Below are 20368 nucleotides of genomic sequence, written 5' to 3'. Positions count from 1 at the left end.
ACCCAAGAGGGCTGGGGCACAACCAGTCACATATCTCACCTCACATGTGGAGGAATCTGCCACCTCCCGCACTCAGCTGATTATCCTTTGTCTAGGTAATGCACGTACTGTATGACAGATGATACAATTACCGGCCTTAAAAGTGCTCATTTTTATCAACCTCAAGTTGTAGTAACAGTACAAGATTATACATTACATCCATTCCAAACTCCAAATACACTAGGTGAAAACAATTTATTTAAAAACCTATCACCAACAACAGTTTCTTAACAAATGTTTGATCTTTTTGCCACAATATTTCAATCATCTTACAAATCAACAATTACTGGAAGGTATGCTGGGTTGGCACAAGTATTTTTGGTCCTACACTTGAAGTGGCATTTTGTCACTCCATCTTGTCCATGTCCTCCAGGAAATGGGTAGCATTTCAATATTGAAATAGTGAAACTCAATAGTGAAATTTTCTGCTGATGGTGATTGCTGATTTGGCTAATTTTCTGTTGATGGTGACAACATAAGATGCCTCTTAGTTTAGACTTGCATAGAAGGGATTCTTTGTGAGAAGTAAAAATAGAAACCTGGCTATAATGCAAATCAATTTAAATTGCGAGAATCTAGCAGTATGGTACTTATAAATGTCCAGAGCCTTCATACTGACAGTATAATTTATTTTATACTAGAATCACCAGGGCCATCAAAGATTGACTTCTCAGGAAACTTCTCCAAACTGAACTTCTACAGCGATGGATTAATGGTAACCATGCATCCATGGGTATAACCACGGGTAGCCTGGCTATTGCCAAGAGAGTCCTTAGAAAAGAAAAAAAATCCCCATTAGAAAGAGAGTAACACTTTACAATCGTTGAACACAACAGTTATAAATAGATTTGCCAGATAACAACACTATAAGGGTTCAGATGAAAATAGAAATGCTGTTCAACAAGGCTGAGGGTCTAATTACGATCTTGAGGGATGGGTTACTCCTTCACAAAAGTGATGTATATCTCATCCGCCATATTACAAGTTTCATTATATCCTATTGAACTTGTAATATTGTGGATGGGATGTCCGTCACATTTGTGATGGAGTATCCCATCTGCCAAGATTGTCATCAGGCCCTTAGTGTCCTAGAATAATGTTGTACTATACTAATTCACAAAAGTGTGGAACAGTAGAATAATATGCACTAAAAGCACTGTAATAGATGTTCTTTAGTAGGAGAGGGATAAACAGCCAGGTCAAGTAGTCCGTGAACTAGGATTGCATGTTTAAAGTTATGTTTAAAAAACATTTTGGGGGGGAATTCGGCTCAGTCAAGCGTGAGCAAGTAATAAGTGATCCAAAAATTGGTTCTACAGACTTGAAACCCCTTTGCAGGTACTCATTTCCAAGAAGAATTAGAATGAAACCTCAGGCTTGGTCCTGCATTACTGGAGGCCGATGATGGATTCAAAGTTCTTAGATCAACATTAGGTCACCTCCAGTTATTCTCTTGAGGATGGCCCTGTTCTTTTAAGGCAAAGATAGGTTTATGCTTTAAGATATCCTTACTGAAACACTTGGTAAATAATAGAACTGTATGCTTTTGGCATTTCTTCAGAACAAGACTACTAGGTAAAAAGAAAGATTAGGAAAAAAACACTACCATAGTGTCTATCCAACTTGGCATTGTTTCTTGAACGATGCCCTGTGTCTATGATGGGTGAGAGGTGCGGTGCAGCGGCCAGAGCGACTGACTCCGGACCTCGGGGTTCACAGTTGGATCCCCAGCACTGGAGGCAGATCAGCTCTGCATCATGTGACTCTGGGCAATAGCTCACTTAAACTCCCCGACGGCCCCCAGCGCCTTGAGACCCTTAGGGGTGATTAGTGCACGGTTTACAAATACTGGGTTATTATTCAAGTTCCTGGAGCTTTTTTGATGGTCTCCACTCAAGACTGTGCAATTTAGATGGCAGTTGTGTGAAAGTGTCTCTTTTTGTGTGGTTACCCTCATTTTTGTGCTGGCTGATATTGCAGGTCTTTTAACTCTTCACACTGGAGGACTGCTGCCCAGGCCCCAGTGTATATAATCTGGCCCTTAAACCATGGCAAAATTGACTAACTTCTAATTGGCCTATGTAACTTTCCAGGAAGGCCATAGTATATGATGGAGGAAAATACACCAATGACATGGAAAAGTTAAATGTCTCCTGTGGACTGTATCACATGTTGCGCGTTTCAATAGGCTGGCAAAGAAAAAAAAACTGGCTTCAGATATGCCTGTGTGGTCCGACTTCTGCAGCTTTTAAACCTGCAGGAGAACCTGTCAAAATATTCCTTTTTAAAAAGGAAAGAAACCTACTTTTAAATATTAAATATGTCATCCTTACGTAAGCTGTGTAGCCCACAAGGTAGGATACCTAGGGGCAGATTTATAATAACTGACGCATCCCTGCATATCAGCAGGGATGCGCCAGTTATTGTGCGCCACAGCTCCGCCACCATGGATGCGCCGCATTTACAATGCGGCGCACCATGGGGCAAAAACGGCACAGATGCGTGACGCATCTGTGCCGTAAAAGTGGCGCATTGCTGGAGTTGCGTCGCAAGCGCGACGCAGCTCCAGCAATGCTTTGGGGGGACCTATCTTCACAATGCTGCGTCAATCCTTACGCCTGCTTCAAGCAGGCACAGGGTTTTGACGCAGCATGGGCTCAAAAGTGACTGAGTGAAATCTTGTAGATTTCACTCAGCCACTTTTAGGAGGCGTTCCTGCGACGGAACGCCCCCCCCTGCACAGGTACGCCTACTGCTGGCGCAGGGCTTTACAACGTGACGCATCTCCCAGATGCGTCACGTTGTAAATACCCCGCAGCATGGCGCAGGATTTGCGCCGCCGCTGCATCACAAAAGTGACGCAACGGCGGCGTAAATGAGGCGGAAGGGCCTCATAAATCTGCCCCCTAGTATTCAAAAGTGTCTGGAAAACTTACATAAGAATATCATACAATATGTCAATTCCGATGTTATGGAAACAAAAAAGTGTATGATCCTTATAGGACACGTTCCATGTTTTATAAAAAAATATTGTCCTTAATTAAACATCAACATTTCCATCCATGTTAATAAGAAAGACTAATACATCAAAATCAGGTGTGAGAGAGGTGCCCAGAAGGAGACGCACCTCTAACGTAAGGTGTAATAGAGGATAAGTATACAAGGGGCAATTTAAGCGACCAGATGATCGAAGTAGTGGACCAAAAGAGGGTCCCTAATCAAAATGAAGAGGTTCTAGGAAAAAACAAAGTAAATAAAAGTAAGAAGGATGGAAATCATCTCCAATATATATGACTGGTAATAAGTATAAGGTGCGAAAATTCAGTTACCTACAGTTCCATCGCCTGAAAAAATGGGTCTGTAAGTGTTTTTGTCCCCCACTGTAATGAGCAAGGGCTATGATAGGCCCAACCACACCTAAAGTAAAAAGACCACAAAGAACATCAACTGTCTCAACTGTACCAATGCACTCATGTCGTAAGTGCAAGTTATATTCGGGAAAAATACAGTTCAAGAAGTCCTGTAAGACTTACCTGTTAGAAACCTGCGGGAACTCTGCTGATTCAAGCCAAAGGCGATGGAGTTTAATGATGGTATTTCAGGACGTACTAATGTGACCACATTAGTTGTCATTGAGAGCGTACCAAAAAGGGGAAATGAAGGCTTTTGGTCCACCTAAATGGTGGTCATGGTGGAAATGAAAAGTTAGAAGAGACATGTCAAAGTATCGTATAGTGTGTCCACTAGTGTTTACCAGTAATAAAACAAAGGTAACAAAAATCAGTATGTCACAATGCTAAATAGACATGCAGGGGCTTCAAAATGTGAATAGTAATGGACAGGGTAAAGCAAAGGGTAAAATAAGCATGAAAGGGAGAAACAGAACATAGTAATAATGCTATAATGTGTGACAAGATTGACCAAAGGCCAGGTATAGAGGAAGATGTTTCATCTGAGAGCTATGTTGTGTTAAATAACAATACAATTATACTAAAGACCATATAGAAAATAAAATAAGAAATCCATAGGAATATCAATTTCATTTTAAATACATTAGTCTAGAAATCGAGATCATGTTGTAGGGTTAGGTTCAAACACAACACCTATAGTCTAAGTAAATATTGTAATTTACGAACTATCAGACAAATTTGATGCTCATCCTTTACACAATAAGTCCAATCGCTATGCCAGAAAGAAATGTAGTTCTCTATCCTAATTAAGACCATGGGACCTCTTCATTTTGATTAAGGACCCATCTTTGGTTCACTACTTTGATCATCCATTTGCTATTGTTGTCCTCTACTACACTCGCCTATTGACCAATGGTTTGGGACTTCTTAAAGCACATCTCTCCAATTCTGATATAATATGAACAACTATAACCTATACCTTTGAATCCATGCCCTCTGTTCCTTTTTTAAAATAGTTGTACCTAACTTGCCTGATATTACTAAAAGATCTTATTGGTTTATGTCTCAACAGTTTTTTTCCCATTTTAGTCATACTTTCTTGTGTACCACATAATAGGGTAGTTTCCTCCCATAGTCTTTTCAATGGAGGAGCTCTTTTCTGTATATTCTATATATGTACACTGATTCAGCAGGTTCATGACACCACTGTGGATACTGGAGTTTTATTTATACTCCATACACTTTAATATTTTTTAGCTGTGATTCTCTTTTTCCTGTACTTCTGCCTTTAGGCACAGTTTCACAATGGTGGTGCATACTATTTGGATGATCGCCTAATCTTTTGACAATTTGCACCATGTTTCTCTACACATGGGATGTATCTACTTTCGGGCACATTATTCACACTTGGTTTCAACTTATTTTCCTTTCCTATTAACATGGAAATGTATATTTTTAATTAGGGACACTATTTATTTATAAAACACAGAATGTAGCATATAAGGATCTTGCACTTTTTGGTTTCTATAACATCAGAATTGATGTACTGTATGATATTCATATGTATGTTTCCCAGTGACTTGGTTTCATCACACATATTGCAGCCTTGAAAAAGTCCCTTAGGACGAAACACGTGTTGGCTGTATGAACATTATCAAATCAAACATATATACTTATATATGCATTCTATGCATTTGTGTTAAGCCTATTTTATAACTGTTTCTAATCTGAGCGCTCTGTTGTTTTCCTTATATTGAGTATATATGCTTTAATCACTCCCCAGGGCAGCTGGGGGGTTTATGTTCTTTACATGGTGGTAGCACCCACACCAACTTTTCAGATACACTTACCACATTTATAACCTTCAGAAAGGCAGCAGTCATATCCCGGCTACCAACCCTTTCTCTATTATATGTTAAGTAATTCCCTGCACTCCTTATCTTTTCTAGGGGTTATACCTTTTTTTTCTAACTAGCAAACCCCAACTCAACCTGTGATCACCCCCTTTTCAGTTTGGCACAGAGCAGTCAAGCTTAACTCAGAGGCAATTTGTAAAGTATTTGTGCAACACTTAAAACAGTAAGACAGTGCAAACACATCACAAAAGGAACTCACAACAGATTTAAAAAAATAGAATAGTCAGTTTTTAATAAATAAAACAACACAACATTTAAGATTTTTGAGTAAAAATAGTGCCAAAAAGCACAAAGGGATATTTGGTTGTGCTGAACCAGAACAAAGTCACAAGTTCAGATTGACCGCGAAGGAATGTGGACTGTCTATAGGGACTCAGCTAGGCCCGCTGAACAGAGTACCTTATATTTTGGTTGAGGTGCATTGCATGAAACTGCATCAAAGATGTGCCATGCAACCAAAGCAATGCATCGGGTCCGAAATGCAGCAAGGCTGCAGTGCGAGGTCCTGATGCATTGTCGTTGAAGACCCCGTCAACAGGCCTTGCGATGCGAAGACTGGCATTGGGAATGCGGCACACAGCTAGCAATGGGTCGGTTCCAAACAGCTGCAAGGCTGCCGTCGATGAGAGATGTGGGTACCTGGGCTATGGATGCACTGCTGGGCCAAAGCATCAGTTCCTAGAACTGTGGTGAGTGGTGCAGGTCTTTGTACCAGAACCAATCCATGCGACAGAGGCAATGCATCGGTTCTGCTCAGCGATGCGCTGCTCAGCTGAGGAGATGCATTGGTTCTGCTCAAGGATACATCGCTCAGCAGAGAAGATGCATCAGTTCTGCTAGCAAGCACCACTTTCAAGGGTCCAGGACTGGGATGGCACCACTTTGCAGGGTAGGCTCACAGATTCGTCCAGGTGCAGGTGCAAGGAGGTTGGAAGCCTGTTATGTATGTGAGGCTTCAGATCACAAGGCCAGCCAACTGGCCCTTGTAGTCACTCTGGGTTCTGAGTTCAAAAGATGCATGTTCAGTTGTTCTCACCCAGGCAAGAAGGCACCAAGCAGCAGGTCATCACAGCAGAGCAAGAGTCCAGCAGAGTCTAGTCCACCAGAGTGCAGTCCAGCAGAGTGCCAATCCTTCAGCAGCACAGCGGTCCTTCTTCCTGGCAGAGTATCCACAGTCCAGAAGTGTATGGAAGTGATAGTGTTTGAGGTTCTTCTTTTATACACAGTTGTACCTTTGAATTGGGGAGAAGTGTCTAGATGCATGCCTTTGAAGTGCACAGATGCCCTGCCTTCCCTGCCCTGGCTCCAGATGAACCACACGAGGAATGCAGCCCTTTGTGTTGAGACAGGACACAGCCTATTCAAGTGTAAGTGAGGCTGGACACAGCTCCTCCTCCCATCCTGCCAGTGATGGCTGACTCAGTCACACCTAAGCTAGTCTACCATTTACACTTGTAAAAAGATAATAAGGTAATCCCAATGTTATCCTGTGGAGATGTAGGCTTTGCAGTATTGAAAAATGAATTTAAGAGTTTTTCACAACTAGGACATGTAAAACTTAAAAGTAGATGTCCTGCTTTTTAAATACATTGCACCCTGCCCTCTGGACTGTCCACGGCCTAGCCTAAAGAAGAATTATATGCATTAAAAAGACAGGTTTGGAACTGGCAAAAGGTTTATTTGCCAGGTAAGAATGGCAATTTAAACTGGACGTACAGGCTCTGCCATGCAGGGCTTGAGACATGTGAAAGGGCTACTTAAGTGGATGGCCCACAAGTAGCATTTAATTTACAGACCCTGGGAACATATAGTGCCACTTTACTAGGGACTTGTAAGTAAACTAAAAACGCCAATTGGGGCTAATCCAATATTATCATGTTTGGAGGACAAACACTTTAGCACTGGTTAGCAGTGGTAAAGTGCAGGAGTCCTAATACCTGCAAAAATGAGGTCAGAAGAAAATGGAGGAGGAAGCCAAAAAGTTTGGGAGCGACACTGCAGAGCAGGCCAGGTCCAACATTGACGACGGCACAAAAAGAACCAGCCCAACGCGAGTACTTTGATATCTGCCAAAGTTTTTTTTCTCCCATTTATGTTTTTCCTGCCAAAACCTCACAGCTTTATAAAGACCTCATCCACTGGCTATCTGGCTTTGAAAGGATTTTGTTGGAGACAGTCTGCAACCTTGCCCTGCTGGAAGATTGTGACCTCCATTTCAGACACTAAGGGCTTGATTTTCAGTTTGACAGTGTGGGAGCATGCCGCCACCCCCCTGACCCACTCCCACATCTCCAAACTTCCTAACCGGCTGCCTGCCAGATTACAAGTTATCTCGTGGTCAGGCGGGCGGCCCTTTGGTATTCCCACGGCTGTGCCTATTGAAAAGGTCACCCAGGCCCTCGTCAGCGGTAGACTGGACTACGGCAACGCACTCTACGCAGGAGCCCTGGCCAAACTCCTGAAACGACTCCAACGCATCCAGAACGCCTCCGCCAGCCTGATCCTCGACATCCCCCACCGCAGCCCCATCACACCCCACCTGAAAGACCTGCACTGGCTCCCCATCAACAAGATCCTCATCCATGCACACAAGGCACTCCACGACACCGGACCAGCGTACCTCAACAGATGACTCGGCCTCTACACCCCTGCTCGCCAGCTCCGCCCCGCAGACCACGCCCTCTCCACCATCCCCCGCATCCGAAGAGTGACCGGCGGCGGCAGATCATTCTCCCACCTCGCCGCCAAGACGTGGAACACCCTCCCCATCCGCCTACGGCAGACCGAAGACCTTCTAACCTTCAGGAGACTCCTCAAGACCTGGCTCCTCGAACAGTAGGAGCATTCACCCCCCCCCCCCCCCACCTAGTGCCTTGAGACCCTCACGGGTATGTTGTGCGTTTTACAAATGCTATGATTGATTGATTGATTGATTGACATAAAATGCCACAGTAGGGTCTTTTGTATTCTATGGGGTAGCAATTATTGCCCTGAACAAACTAGCCAGGATGGATGTAGCTCAAGGTTGAGAAATTAGAGCCTGCCCTGGTATTGGCTAATGCAATATTTTTTCAGGCATGATTTTCATACATGAAATTACAACAGACAGAAGGAGCACACTCTTTTCCAATTTTGGCAAAGAATTGAGCAAAAAGTTGTAGACTGTCTAGGGCCATCGACATGTTCACAATTTCAGTGGACCCTAGAAAGACAATGGATCAGTGGAAAAGAGCTGTAGATGTGGCCTATCTAAGCCATAGGACATTGTATTCTTGAATCTTAATAGAATCTTAATAGTTATGCAGTTCAAAGTTTTACCTTCCTGCTGTATACAAGGAAGGAATCCTCAGTTAAGAGGAGAGTATTGGGTGTTCCATAAGGGCCAACTTCCTTTGTTAGCATTGGTGCATAATCTGCAGAGCATTCCCCCCCCCCCCCAAAAAAAAGGCAGGTGTTGATTGTGTGAAAGTAGCAGTGAGATGGCTGTCCATGTACTTAATTGTACAGGTCTATATGCAAAACGTTCTAATTAAATCACTTCACTCCTGGTGGATACTCAGTCAGAGAATAATACATATGCATTAACTCACTTGCAGTTATTCTAGTGGAAGAATGATGATTGTAAGGGGTCAGGGTTGCACTAGAAAAGCAAAACTTGCCCTGGAGTCCCATATTCCAGCAGGCTGATATTCAAATTTGGCCATGTAGTCTTTAAACTTAAAGCCTAGCTTAAAGGCCATTTGGAAAATGCTAATGTGGAAGAATGGTCAGTCTGGTCCCCAGAATGTTACAACATTTATGCATATGTACACTTTAACGATTATCTAAGCGGAAGGATAAGCTAGATTCAGCATCATCCTTAAAAATAAGTTTGATTGTAGATTTTCCATAAATTCTGTATGTGTTATGCTTTATTTAAGTCAAACTAAACGATTTAAAACCTTGATTTGAATTGTTTTTAACATCTTATGGAATTGCCACAGACAGAGAATCGTATGCTGAGTGCAATGTTAAGAAACACCGAGGAAATTGCATATCATGTTGACTGACACTGGTAAACCACAGACTTTTTATGGTTGTTCTTTAAAATGAAGCATAAAGGGGTTTGACATAGATTGCTTCTGACTAAAAGCTTAGGTCCCAAATGGAGGCACATGGAGCTATTTATATTGGAGATCAACAGAAGGTGTCAACATTTTCTATCAATAAATCAATCAATCAATCATAACATTTGTAAAGCGCACTACTCACCCGTGAGGGTCTCAAGGCGCTGAGGGGAGGGGTGCTGCTACTGCTCAAATAGCCAGGTATTGAGTAGCTTCCTGAAGGTGAGTAGGTCCTGGGTTTGCCGTAGAAGGATGGGGAGGGTGTTCCAGGTTTTGGCGGCGAGGTGGGAGAACGATCTGCCACCGGTGTTCGCTCTTCGGATGTAGGGGATGGTGGCGAGGGCCAGGTCGGCGTAGCAGAGCTGGCGGTTCGGGGTGTAGAAGGTGAGTCATCTGTTGAGGTATGTCGGTCCGGTGTTGTGGAGTGCCTTGTGTGTGTGGGTGAGGAGCTTGAAGGTGATCCTCTTGTTGACGGGAAGCCAGTGCAGGTCTTTTAGGTGGGGTGTGATGTGGCTGCGGCGAGGGATGTCAAGGATCAAGCGTGCGGAGGCATTCTGTATGCGTTGTAGTCGTTTCAGGAGTTTGGCCGAGGCTCCTGCGTAGAGGGCGTTGCCGTAGTCTAACCTGATGCTGACGAGGGCCTGTGTGACCGTTCTTGTTTCGGTGGGGATCCACCTGTAGATCTTGCGGAGCATGCGGAGGGTGTTGAAGCAGGAGGAAAAGACGGCGTTGACTTGCTTGGACATGGAGAGTGTTGAGTCGAGGATGAACCCTAAGTTGCGTGCGTGGTCGGTGGGGGTAGGTGCTGCTCCCAGTGCGGTCGGCCACCAGGAGTCGTCCCACGCTGAGGGAGTGAAGCCGAGGATGAAGACTTCCGTCTTGTCTGAGTTCAGCTTCAGGCAGCTGGTCTTCATCCACTCAGCGACGGCTTTCATTCCTTCGTGAAGGTTGGTTTTGGTGGTGAGGGGGTCCTTGGTGAGGGAGAGGATCAGCTGGGTGTCGTCGGCGTAGGAGATGATGTTGAGGTTGTGCAGTCTGGCGACGTGAGCGAGTGGTGCAATGTAGATGTTGAACAATGTCGGGCTGAGGGATGACCTTGGGGTACGCCGCAGATGATCTCGGTGGCTTTGGATCGGAAGGGGGGGAGGCGGACGCTCTGGGTTCTGCCGGAGAAGAAGGAGGTGGTCCAGGCAAGTGCTTTGTCATGGATCCCAGTGTTGTGGAGGCGTGTGCGTAGGGTGTGGTGGCAGACAGTGTCGAAGGCAGCTGACAGGTCCAGGAGGATGAGGGCCGCAGTTTTGCCATTGTCCAGTAGGATCCTGATGTCATCAGTGGCAGCAATGAGGGCAGTTTCGGGGCTGTGGTTGCTGAGGAACCCAGACTGGGACGGATCCAGGATGCTGTTCTCCTCGAGGTAGCGGGTCAGTTGTCTGTTGACGGTCTTCTCGATGACCTTTGCTGGGAACGGGAGCAGGGAGATGGGTCGGACGTTCTTGAGGTCCTTGGGATCCGCTCTGGGTTTTTTGAGTAAGGCGTTGATCTCGGCGTGCTTCCAGCTTTCTGGGAAGGTCGCGGTCTTGAAGGAGATGTTGATGGCCTTGCGGAGATGGGGTGTGATGGTGGAGCTGGATTTGTTGAAGATGTTGTATGGGCATGGGTCTGACGGAGAGCCGGGGTGGATGGTGTTCATGATTTTGATGGTGTCGTCGTCGTTTATGCCGGTCCAGGTGAGCAGGGGATTGGTGGAAGTAGGCCTGGGCAAAAATTTCGTTCCGTTCGCGGAAATTGCGATAATTTGGCATTTTTGCGTTCCGCGAGGAGCGCGAAAATGTCAAAAATTCCGGTTTCCGCAGCTTGGCGATAATTTGTTTCTTGCTCGCGCTGTAAAATAATACATTCTCGCGCGCGCGCGATCGCCTTACCTGAATCCCTGCGTTCGCCGACAAGTTTTCTTGATCTGGTCGCGTTCTCCATGAGATGTTGTATTGTTTTTAGCCATTTGCGCTGTCTCGCGACAGTTCGCGCCCGCAGTGACGTCATGCGTCGCGCGATCACGTCTTTCTTCTCGCGATCATGCACCGCGAGAACAACTCAAAACAAGATGGCCGCGCCCGCAAGCAACCACATGGGTAAGTTGGCGACCCGCAACCATGCAGAAAATCTCGCGAACATGCCGGAAAAAAACTTCCGCATCTTCGCGATATTTCTGCTTGTTTGCGATAATTTTAAACATTCTCGCGATAATTTGCGAAGGTTAATTCCGCAAATTCCGCCCACCCCTAGGTGGAAGTGGTGGCTGTGAGATCGGAGGTCTCGGTGATTGTTGGGGTGGTCAGGTTGTTGAGGCTGTCGTGGATGTCTGCGATTCTGCGATTGAAGAAGCTGGCGAGGGCATCGCATAGGTCTTGTGAAGGTGGGATGTCGTTGGTGTTGGAGCTGGGGTTGGAGAGCTCCTTCACGATGTTGAAGAGCTCTTTGCTGTTGTGTGCGTTGTTGTCTAGGCGGTCTTTGAAGGAGGTCCTTTTGGCGGATCTGATGAGGTGATGGTGTCTGCGGATGGCATTCTTGTGAGCTGCGTAGCTGTCTGGCGTCTGTTCGCGGTGCCATTTCTTCTCTAGTTTTCGGCAGGTTTGCTTGGATGCCTGGAGGTCCGTGGTGAACCAACTGGCTTTCTTGTTGGTGTGTCTGTTGGAGGGTTTCTTTAGCTGGGCGAGGGTGTTGGCACAGTCGTCTATCCACTGTCTAAGGTTGCGGGCGGCGGTGTCGGGGTTGGTGGGGTCGGCGGATGGGCTTCGGGCGAGGGTGGTGTTTAGCTGGTCTTCGGTGACTTTGCTCCAGCATCGGCGAGGGATCTGTTGAGTGTGGTGGTGCGTTGCAGGTTTCCGGAAGGTGAAGTGGATGCAGCGATGGTCGGTCCAGTGGAGTTCAGTGGTGTGGCTGAAGGAGACGTGGGAGCTTGCGGAGAAGATGGGATCAAGCGTGTGGCTGGCCGAGTGGGTGGGTGTTGTGATGAGCTGTCTGAGTCTGAGGTTGGCGAGGTTGTCAATCAAGGTGGTGGAGTTGGTGTCGTTGTTGTTCTCGAGGTGGAAGTTCAGGCCCCGGAGTAGGATGTAGTCTGTGAAGGTAAGGACGTGCGTGCTGACGAAATTGGCGATGGCGTCGCTGAACTGTGGCCGTGGTCCGGGGGTCTGTAGATGAGGGTTCCTCTGAGGGTGGTGTTGGCATCAGTTCGGATCTGGAAGTGCAGGTGTTCGGCGGTGCTGAGGGTGTCGTCGGTGCTGGTCGAGACTCTGAGGGTGTTCCTGTGGACGATAGCGATTCCTCCTCCTGTTCCATTGGTGCGGTCCTGTCATGATTCGGGGGCCGACGGCGCTGCTCCGAGGATAAGGACTCCAAATCCCAGCAGCCCCCGCGGCCACCCGCCGGAAGAAACGTCATCGCACCCCGGTCAAGTATAAGAGGCGCGGCAACCTGGTAGGCGGGGCCAATGATTCTCGTTCGAACTAGCGAATCCTAACGGCTACGACCAAATCCCCCGCATTGTCCCGCAAATCCCTGTCCTCCATCCAGCCGGTGACCCGACGTGGATATCTCGACAATTGATCTCTCGACGACCCTGAGGAGGTAAGCAGGCTGCGGTTTTCCCGGCGCGCCTCTGCAGATCCTGAGGCACTCTCTGCTCCTCCAGACTTCCCGGCGCTCCTCCGCCCCTGGATTTCCCGGGCGTGAGTGGCAGCGCCACCTACTTCTGCGGACCTCCCGGCGCTCCTCCGCCCCAGGACCTCGGGGCGCGAGTGGCAGCGCCACCCGCTCCCACTGACCTCCAGGCGCTCCTCCGCCTCCCGGATTCCCAGGCGTGAGTGGCAGCGCCCCCGACACTTTCGACGCTAACCTAACAGCAGCGGCTCCTGCGCTCCTCCGCCCCCGGAGTTCCTGGGCGTGAGTGGCAGCGCCTGAGTCCGCTGGTTGTCCTTCCTTGCGCCTCCCCGTGAAGGAACGAAGAGCGCGAGCGAGACCTTTACTCTCCCTTAATCCCATCCGTGAAGTAACGGAGAGGGACTTACAGAGAGCTGCCAAAGGGAAGGCAGAAACCCCAGGTAGGGGGAAGAACGAGTTGGGGGTGTGGGGGAGGTAGAGAGGAGCCTGTGGCTTACCCCGTCTTCTTGTTTCTTCCAGGTCTCTCCCCTGCTGTCCCTTCCCGACCTTCCCTCGCCCACCTGTCTCCTCGTCCGAGGGTGTTTTCACGTGCACCGGTGCACAGGCTTCACGGATGGGATTAAGGGAGAGTAAAGGTCTCGCTCGCGCTCTTCGTTCCTTCACGGGGAGGCGCAAGGAAGGACAACCAGCGGACTCAGGCGCTGCCACTCACGCCCAGGAACTCCGGGGGCGGAGGAGCGCAGGAGCCGCTGCTGTTAGGTTAGCGTCGAAAGTGTCGGGGGCGCTGCCACTCACGCCTGGGAATCCGGGAGGCGGAGGAGCGCCTGGAGGTCAGTGGGAGCGGGTGGCGCTGCCACTCGCGCCCCGAGGTCCTGGGGCGGAGGAGCGCCGGGAGGTCCGCAGAAGTAGGTGGCGCTGCCACTCACGCCCGGGAAATCCAGGGGCGGAGGAGCGCCGGGAAGTCTGGAGGAGCAGAGAGTGCCTCAGGATCTGCAGAGGCGCGCCGGGAAAACCGCAGCCTGCTTACCTCCTCAGGGTCGTCGAGAGATCAATTGTCGAGATATCCACGTCGGGTCACCGGCTGGATGGAGGACAGGGATTTGCGGGACAATGCGGGGGATTTGGTCGTAGCCGTTAGGATTCGCTAGTTCGAACGAGAATCATTGGCCCCGCCTACCAGGTTGCCGCGCCTCTTATACTTGACCGGGGTGCGATGACGTTTCTTCCGGCGGGTGGCCGCGGGGGCTGCTGGGATTTGGAGTCCTTATCCTCGGAGCAGCGCCGTCGGCCCCCGAATCATGACAGGTCCCTGCGGGTGATCTTGTAGCCGTCAGGGATGGCTATGGCAATGTCAGGTGCCGAGGAGGGGTTCAACCAGGTCTCTGTCAGGAAGGTGACATCTGGGGAGGTGGAGTCGAGTAGGTCCCAGAGTTCAATGGAGTGTTTCCTGGCGGCGCGGGTGTTGACTAGAATGCATCTGCGGTGGTTGCGTCCTTTCTCGGTGGCTGGTTTGGTGGCTCGGAGGCTGGTGAAGCTGCAGCTTCGGCAGGAGAAGGGTCCTTAGGTGAGCTTCGGGGCAGCCAGGAAGCAGGGTGTGTTCTATAAACATTCTGAAAGTCAATCCTAATTAAGACCACCAATTCAATGTTTTCCATTTTATTGTAGTTTCTGTTTGTATTTATGAATATTTATATTTTGCTGATTTCATCTACGGTTCTCCACATTTATGTTCTACTCAATGCAAAAGTGAAGTTGTATATTTTAATTTTTCAATTTGATTTCAATGAGGTTGGCACACACTTGGCAGTCTCCAAGTTTGCAATGGATTTTAAAACAAACAACACACAATCAGGTCTCAGACAGCTGAACTATCTCTCACAATATAGGCCATGCATGCTCGGAACTCAGATAGCAGAAGTAGTTCCTCTATTTCATGGATCCTACATGTGTACGCATGAACAAAACAATCAATATTTCTAATTACAGATGTTGTGGACTCCCTCCCCAGGCAACAGATCTATCAGCCCTGGTACAGACATTTCACCCTCTTTCTTGTCCTGGCAACAAAGCTATCCCTCGTGTTATGCACGATGGGTTAACAGTGCCTTATCTCAGGATATACATTAACCTCATTCAAATGAGGTATTTGCCCTACAAAGAGACTTGACTTGACACAAGCAATCTCCTAGGAGAAGATTGTGAAGACTCGGGCCTCACATTTAATAATCGTTGTTTAAAACAAGGAAGGTTTAGGATGAGATAGAAAAGGCACCTCTCATTTACGCCGAATTCATATTTTCTGCATGAAAGATAATCAAAGACAAAATAGAGATTTGGGGAAACACTTTTATGAAAGAAAATATGCATCAATCCCTATTGGAGGACCAAGAAATGTGGGTAGAACATGGCTGTGTTGTTGTGTAAGGGTGCAGGTGGATGTCAGGTGATTACTGGGAGCACAGGAGAGGATAAAGAGAGTTTAGGAAACTGTTGTGGTAAAGAGTGGGGCTGTCATCTCTTCCAAATAAGGAATTGGGTGAATCCCCGCTCCAAGCACAGAAGTTAAACTTCCCCTGCAAATCTTCAGTCTGCTGGTAGTTCTTTCTAAGTTTACATTACATCCTTCTTAAAACCAGGCGCGGCCCGTGCAGTTTAATTTTCCCTCGTCATCGTCTATCGAATCCCCCCCCAACCCCCGCCCCACTGCTCTTACTTATGCTGGACCATATCACCACTGGTTACAACTAAGAGTAAAATGGATGGAATAAGCTTTAATCATAATTCAGGACCGTCTATCAATTTGGTACATATGGTTGCCCCCCCTTGCTTGAAGAATGGTGGTGCTTATAATTTTGAACAGGATCTGTAGGTTTACTTTACTTTTCTGTGCTACGTTTAAACAGCACAAACTATTTTTGAACTTGCATATGCAAAATAACTGCAAGTAATCATATTTTTAATATTTTAGTCTTTATTCTAGCTACTTAATAGAGGAACAGAATAATATTTGCTTATGACTGTGTTTAGAAACCCACCACAGAAGCTACTTTAAAACAATTCCCCACTACAGGACCAAAGAATGCAAGTTTATTAAAAAGGCAATGCACTTACTCTGAGCAGGGTAGAAAAAAATAAAAACTCAAGATGTATGACTCAGTAACTGATGGAGAAAACAATAAATAATAAGGAAGAATGCAGCAGGATATATAAATGCTGAAAGCCTTTAGTATCTAATAGATGAAAGGTCCCTATAATCCAGATAAGTGTAGGATAATGAGTTTTATGGGTTTTATCATGCTGTGAGTCTGTATGAGAAGTAAAATATGAGGAATCAAAAGAGCAGAAGAGTCCAAAGATAATCCTGCCAATGGCATGTGAGACTGATGGCGAATAAAGCACAAGGAACTCAAATGGGTTGCGAGCTAATGGCAAGAATAATGATGCCACTGATGGATCTATCGCGGATCTGCACTTTCTAAAATATCAGGAATATTTAACAGTAAGAGAGTATCAAGACAAGCAAGAGGGGAATGAAAAATGGAATGCATGAGTAAACGAGCAGAGCGCCCGGAAGGTGATGCCTGCAATATGGATGACTCTGGTGACAGCTTCACGCCCAACTCTCCGTGTTTCATTAAGCATAAGACAGATGGAAATGGAGAACAGCATATCACAGGCAGGACTTATGCCTGGGATCCGTGCTGGGAGGTAGCAGAGCAGAGCAGAGCAGCTTCACTGCAAAATCAGCTCAAACCAATTCAGATAGAAGCCTACCATAACCAGCTGCAGAATTACAGGTTGTCATGTCTAAAAATTATATACATACAGTGTATATGTGTGCGTGTGTGTGCACGCATGTGCGTGTATGTGTGTGTTTTTATTTTCTGGTGCGCAGGCCAAACTACAAAGCAACTGAACCTTGTTCAAGATGAGAATCTTTTAAGGTGAAACAAGCAAGGTGATGAATGGAAACAGAGATGTTGCAGGGGAAATTGCAAATGGGGTGCTGATAAGCTGGGTCAATGAACTCATCAGATTACTGAGAAGTAAGTGGAGATGGATGTAAAGAAAAGTATGTGCAGGGATATAGACAGCATGGATAAGAGAAAGGCAGAAGAAAATTGCCTTGAGGTGCCACAAGTAGTGTAAGGGTAGAGTGATACTAAGGATGATATTAGAAAGAAAGGAGAAGGGCGAAATATGGACTAAATTTATCAATAGTTTACAACATATTTGCATTACAATGTGGTGCAAAGTGTTGGATTTGCTTTACTGTGTGCCAAAGGGGGTGTACATGAGCTTACCCATGCAACCAGACATGTGCTATGATACAACTGTCTATCTACTAACATTAGTAAACAGGGATTTGAGCCAGAAATGTACACCTCCTTGAAGGAGGTGTAACTTTAGAGAAACGTTTTCTTTTCTCGAAACTTTTCTAAGTTGTGCTGTAGTGAACAGCACACATTAAAATCTAAAAGTGCTAACCTTTGTCAAACCATTGTATTTTGTACAAGAAGGACTCCCTTTTAGTATAAAACCAATGCTTGATATGACACATATTTGGTTGATGGACTGCATTGTGTGAATTCATTGTAGATGTGCTCCTAATTGTTTTTCAGAGGAGTGGTATGGTGAGGTTCAATGCACAATGAGGCTCCTAAATGTTACAAGAAAAATAAAAACAAAGAAACTTTAATCAGTATTAGATGATGTGTCATACATCAATCGTTGACACATGGAATGTGCAGAATTGAAGGTCTATTTGAAACAAAGTTTCCCGAAGGGCATCTCCTATGTACCAGCACAGGAGCATTGACTTTAAATCATATCATGTTTCCTGGCTGGCAGAAGAATAATGTGAAACACTTTCCAATCCAAATGGTTCTCAATTTGGGGGCACAAAGTAAACATGTTCAAAGTTGCAAAACAATAAACTATAAAGACCTGTTTGCTGTCACCCTCTTGACAGAACCAAGTCTGATTAAGTCTACATACACAATGACCTAAGAATTGTCATTAATAAAGTTGGGTCTGCAACAGAGGTAACACTTGAGCCCTCATGGGATTTAGACACCATGTCTCATGATCTTTTTCTTGCTCTACTCTTACCAACTCTGAATCTGTGTCAATGCTCTGGCTTGGGATTCCTCATATTCGTCAGCTAACACAGGCTGTGTATGAGTTCCTCTTCCACCATCTCTGATTGCCACCCTCTTATTGTCAAGACTTTACCACTGACTAAATTGATTAGTTGTTTTCTTTAGGATGTGGCTACAAACAGCTTTACGTGTCTGGCAAGATCCTCACTGATGTCCTCACTACGCACAACATGCACTGTACAATTTACCATGTAACATACAATATACAGAAAAGGGCTTTGGGGCATTCCTTGTCAGCTGTTGGCTAGTGCATGGCATTTCATAGATGGTGACACATTTCTACATATAGACCTTGAAGGAATGACAGAGCAAACACTGATGCTTTTTTATTTGTTTTTCATTTGTAGTGTGACACATTTTACATTTTTTTAATTTTTTGATTTGACTTTGTATCACGATTGATTTCATTTTTGCTGAGCGCAAAACACCATGGCTCTGACTATCTACCCATTTGAGAACACTACTAGTTGCAAGCCAGTGCTTATAACCCCAACCCTAGTGCCCCATCTGTACTGCACACTGGCCCATTCAGCGTAGCCACCCCTGAAATAACAAGAACCTGATGGACATATGAACACCAGGTGCTGTAGACAATTTAAGGTATTCCTTTCTTGCACCATGACCCGGCACGCAAGGACTGCCACACTACAGAGTATCCCATGCTCTTTATATGGGCTAAAAAGAACTAGGTGGCCGGGGCACATAGCAGAGCCCATGGCTGCGATGGTAACTTCTGCAGCCTCTGAAGGCAACACCCACTGATCACATTTGTTGTGGGGCTTCAGAAGCTTCTAAATGTAAACCTAAGGGCAGGTTGCACATGTATAATGGTGGGCACTACTCTTGATGGAAAAGATGACAGCAGTAGTTCTAAGAGCTACCATGGCAGCAGTTTAAAGATTATGTCCCGCTGCCCCTTTTTCCTCTGCAGGCCGAGTTAGAATACACGTACGATCCAAGATGTTCCGCTAGACACCACACAAGGCTACCAAATTAATATGAGATCTCCACAAGGTCTGGTGCGCTTTGTAACCTGTTACAGTTTCGGTATTTCTGATGATATTCACTTGCTATAAATCCAAGTGGTCTTGGAACAGTAGCCGTTTTAGAGCCAGATGTACGAACACATTTTCCCATAGACACAGAATGGGTAAAAAAAATGTATACATCTGGCCCACAGTCTCTTTGCTATGCCAAAGGTTGCTTTCTGCACCGTACAATAGGGAATACCTTCCGGATTCCTCAACACCACCATGAGACAGACATAAAGAGCCCTTAGTGCTAAGGGCCATGAGCTGCTGCCACCCCTTCCCTTTCTATCCGAAGCACCCTGGTAGGACTAACTGCTGTACTCAGATATAAGGCTTCATTTGGGATCTTTAAAGCACACTGTTAACTTTCAGGCATGTGCGTGTGGCGCCCATGCTGTTAGATTTGACTTTCTCTGCCAGCTTTCATGTTCTCTCTCTCTCTCTGCTGTCACAGTGCCACTCTTCTTGATGCACTTTCTGTGCCACATTCTTCTGCCCTACCTGTTTGCCCATGCTACTCCAACCTTCCTGTCTGCCTGGCAGTCAAGACTGTACCCCTAGATATCACCTGTCAACATGCCTTCTCTTTGCACCATGATGCCATCGTCGGCTTCGGTGACCAAAATTTGATAGTAGAACTTTAATATTTTACTATTAAACTCACAGAAGCTGGTAACCCATTCTCAAAGGCTGAATGTGGAAGATTGACATAAAGAAATGTCATGAGTGAGTCGAGGTCCCTGGGATCGATGCCTTCTCCTAAAACAGGTTTGTATAACATCTTGTTTTTGTATTTAAACACATTCCATTTGCTTTTAAAGGAAAACGAGCTGCCTTAAAAAATACTGCTTTATTTAAAAGCAGTCACAGACATGGTGGTCTGTTGACCCCATCAGGCCACCATCCCTGTGATTGAGCCCACTTGCAATGGGATGCAACTGCAAACTAACTCATGAATATTAACAAGGCACATCGTATTGTGACCCACCGCCATTCTGTATTTTGTGAACCAACCTATTAATACATATGTCAGTTCACAAAATCAAA

At 46.1% G+C, this 20368-nt stretch overlaps 1 protein-coding gene across 3 annotated transcripts in view; it reads left to right on the top strand.

Moving 5' to 3' along the window:
* Positions 1 to 20368, top strand: part of TENM1 (teneurin transmembrane protein 1) — a 1737496-nt gene that overhangs the window by 1264353 nt on the left and 452775 nt on the right. The gene's annotated exons all lie outside the window — the stretch shown is intronic.

This window comes from Triturus cristatus, chromosome 5_2 (genome assembly GCF_964204655.1).
Source record: "Triturus cristatus chromosome 5_2, aTriCri1.1, whole genome shotgun sequence".
Taxonomy (NCBI): Eukaryota; Metazoa; Chordata; class Amphibia; order Caudata; family Salamandridae; genus Triturus; species Triturus cristatus.
This window is presented reverse-complemented; position numbering and strand designations above follow the sequence as displayed.